The sequence below is a fragment of the Scyliorhinus torazame genome, chromosome 21, assembly GCF_047496885.1.
Source record: "Scyliorhinus torazame isolate Kashiwa2021f chromosome 21, sScyTor2.1, whole genome shotgun sequence".
In the NCBI taxonomy this organism is placed as follows: domain Eukaryota; kingdom Metazoa; phylum Chordata; class Chondrichthyes; order Carcharhiniformes; family Scyliorhinidae; genus Scyliorhinus; species Scyliorhinus torazame.
Window position 1 is genome coordinate 38,179,636 of NC_092727.1, and position 3,753 is coordinate 38,183,388.

The 3,753-nt window shown below is 46.0% G+C and overlaps 1 long non-coding RNA gene across 1 annotated transcript; it reads left to right on the top strand.

The window, feature by feature from the left end:
- The first annotated feature begins 275 nt into the window (after positions 1-275).
- On the top strand, positions 276-1,607 carry LOC140397977 (uncharacterized). Its single transcript, XR_011937366.1, has 2 exons — positions 276-429; positions 581-1,607. It is a non-coding gene; the product is annotated as an uncharacterized lncRNA (long non-coding RNA).
- Positions 1,608-3,753: the final 2,146 nt, after the last annotated feature.

The following is a 3,753-nucleotide window of genomic DNA, read 5'->3' on the forward strand; positions in this document are numbered from 1 at the left end:
AAAGTCTGCTACTCTATGTTTCTCCCCCATCGCCCAGGAGATTTTGATGGAATTTTCCTCCGTTATTGCTGTGTTGGCTGAAATGAAATAACTTTGCACAGACCAGGGATCAAAGCTGGGAAATCCCTGGCATAAACAGCAGTGTGTAGTGTAGCATTCTGTTCTCAGTTTATTTTTGGAAGCAGGTCAGGAGTTTAATCACCAACATTGGCAGGATGCTCCACATGGTTGATGTATAATGAGGTCCACACTGAACAATCAGGAATACTGATGGAGCCACTGCAAGGTTATCAAGCGACAGTCGACAGTTCATTGCTGGGAAACATTGCAGTCAGTATATATTACATCTTACATCTGTAAACAGGTTTATCTGTGGATATCAATGCTTTGATCCCACTTCAGGGCAGAGGTAATAAACTGAACTATAAGGTCAGTCAATTTGAATAAGCCGTGTATGCCGTTCGTTCATGAGTTAATAAATCTCTTGAGTTCATTTCTTACCGAACAATTCATTCAACCTTCATTCAATAACACAAAGTCGGAATTAAATTTTAATATATTGCATTTGTGTATATACCAGATGGCAGCAAGAGGAGGAATAACTGAAGAAAACGCTAGAAAATAGTAGAGCAAGTGAATCAAAATTGAAGACCCTTCTGGTCCAACAGGATCTGAATTCTAATGAAGGTGCCTGACTGAATCATTGACCTTGGTCGTCCAGCTACACACTGCCAGCTGTTCTACTTTTATTTCAGTTTTCACTGTTACAAATTTTCTTGAAACATTTATGGGTAGTCAGTTAAGCAAGGTTTAAACGCAATTGTTGGGGAGACAACGTATTCTGAATCTTTAGCGTAGAGATTGCTCATTTAAAAAGAATCTCAACCTTTGATGAATGTACAAGTCACGACCATCTTAAAATGGAACATCATACCCAACGCCAGGATGGATCAGTCTTAGGTCAGTCTTAAGATAAGATCAATGCTGGGTTAAGCTGCATTTGCACAGTCTTAGCAACACTCTCTATTCTTTCTTTTTCCCTCCAGACTTCAGTTTGATTCAGATATTCATGAAGCTGAAGGTTAGCAGGGTTGACATATCGCACCGCCCCCCCCCCCCCCCCCGCAAACCCCCATCTCCATCAGGGAATAATGATGTATAGCTATCTATGTACTACACAACAAAAGATGGGATGCACCGCCAGCTCCCGTTTTCCACAATTCTGTATGTTCAAAAAAGACACAGCAATCAAGAGGTTCCATCAAGCGGCAATTAGTACAATTTGGCAGCAATCAGCTAGACAAGCATAAAAGAGCAAGGAACTTTAATTTCAAACCTTTGCACTGGTTTAAATAACATTGTACTAAAAGTCATTTTCATCCTCAAAATTGTTCACAACCCCAGATCAAGTTAATCACCATTGCATGTTACTGTGAAGTGTGTCTGTTTGCCTTTGAGGGCGTTCTTGAACCAAACGTTTTCCTTGAGGCACAAATGGACATGTTAAATAATGGAACTACAAGAAAGAACTGTATTTATATGCCACTTTTCACAACCACTCGATGTCTCAAAGTGTCTTGCAACCAATAAAGTACTTTCGATGTGTAGTCACTGTTATCTTACCTTACTTAATATATATATTACTCTTTGAACCAGCCGAGTTGATGAAATGAACAATAGTCTTCTTGTAAAGATGAACTAATTTACTGAGTAATATAAATGATATTTGTGAGGCCTTTGTACTCAATACTCAACTAGTAAAAGAAATAGAATACAGTAAAAATAATTAAGTAACTATACAATGTAATAATGAAATAACTTATAGCTTCTCTCTCTCTAGCTATTCTATGTCTTGGGCGGGATTTCCCCCCCCCCCCCCCGCCTGGCCAGAGAATCGGTGGGGGGGGCGGCGTGAATCCTGCCCCGCCGGCGGCTGCTGGATTCTCCAACGACGGTTTTTCGGCGGGGGCGGGAATTGCGCCGGCCAGGGGCTGCTGGCAGCGGCCTCCCCGGCGATTCTCCAGCCCGCAGTGGGCCGAATGGCCGCCCGTTTTCGGTGGGTCCCGCCGGCGTAAAATACACCAGGTCCGTACCGGCGGGACCTGGCTCTACGGGTGACCTGCGGGGTCCTCGGGGGTGGCGCGGGGAGATCTGGCCACGGGGGGCCCCTCACGGTGGCCTGGCCCGTGATCGGGGCCCACTGATCCGCGGGCGGGCTTGTGCCGTGGGGGCACTCTTTCCCTCCGCGCTGGCCGCTGTAACGCGCCACCATGGCCGGCGCGGAGAAGAACCCCCCAGCGCATGCGCTGGGATGACGCCAGCACACGCTGGCGCTCCCACGCATGCGCCAACTCGCTCCGGCTGGCAGAGGCCCTTTGGCGCCAGTTGGCACGGCGCCAAGCCCTTTGATGCCGGCTGGCACGGCGCCAACCCCGCCGGCGCCGATCTAGCCCATGAAGGTGCGGAGGATTCCGCACCTTCTGGGCGGCCCGACGCTGGAGTGGTTCAGGCCACGCCTCGCGCCAGTACAGCCCGCGCCTCCGGGTGGGGGAGAATCCCGCCCCTTGTCTGTTCACTCTCCTGAAGCACACTCTCTCAGAAAGAGTGGTAAAATCCTTCTTATACCATCTGATAGTGAGACATCTCAGGCTGGATTCTCCGCCCCACTGCGCCACATTTCTGCGCCAACCCTCCGGCAGGATTCTCCGTTACGCCAACCGGTCAATGCGATTTCCCATTGTGGGGCAGCCCCATGCTGTCGGGAAACCCCTGGGCGCCGGCAAAATGGAGAATCCTGCCGGCGGAGAATCCCGCCCTTAGTGTTGAATTGACTGTACTACTTTTATATGCATTGATCATGGATATTGATAGACAGAGATCACTACAGTCACTATTGTAACTTAGGAAACACAACAGTCAATTGATGCACAACAAGCTCCCAAAAACATCAATGTGCGAATGACCAGATAATCTGTTTGTGTGCTGCCGAATGAGGAATGTAAGTTGGCCAAGTCACTGATGATAACTCTCCTGTTCTTCTTCAGTATAGCGGCAAGCGATCTTTTACATCCACCCTTGCAGGAAAATGCGGCCTCAGTTTAATGGCTCAACCAAAAGATGACACCTCTAACAGTACAGCACCCACCCAGTACTGTACTGTGGCATTGACCTTGAATTTTTCACTCAAGCCCCGGAGTGGTACTTGAACTGGGAGCGTTGTGATTCAGTGGCGAGAGTGCTACCAACTGAGCCATTGTTTTAAAAAGTCCTGATTTTTTTAAACCAAAAATTTAACTTGCAAATGGTCTCTAGTTTTTTTTTAAAGTCATTTCTAGGAAATGAAATGTCATTACTCAAAGGTGATAGGCTTGACTGATTAAAAACGCTTCTTTTTCGTGATAAACCTATTTTCAGCTTGATTAATAAAGCCTGACCGGGTTACCACTCTTAATTGTATCATGAATTTAAAACAAAAAGAATTATGTTGTAAAACATTGTGTGATTGGACTGAAATAAAAACAGAAAATGCTGGATAAACTCAACAGGTCCGGCAAAATCAGTGGAGAGAGAACGAGAGTTATGTTTTGAGCCCTTCTTCAGAATTCCAGCAACTGAAAGATTTTTCTTGTATCTGTTGTGTTGGCTAATTCATGTTTGCTTATTTATGCCAGGCAAATGTGTTTGAACAGAAACTTGAGGGAAAACCATAGTCCTCATAATGAGTACAAGTTTGCACAAGCTTCACCATTTGCC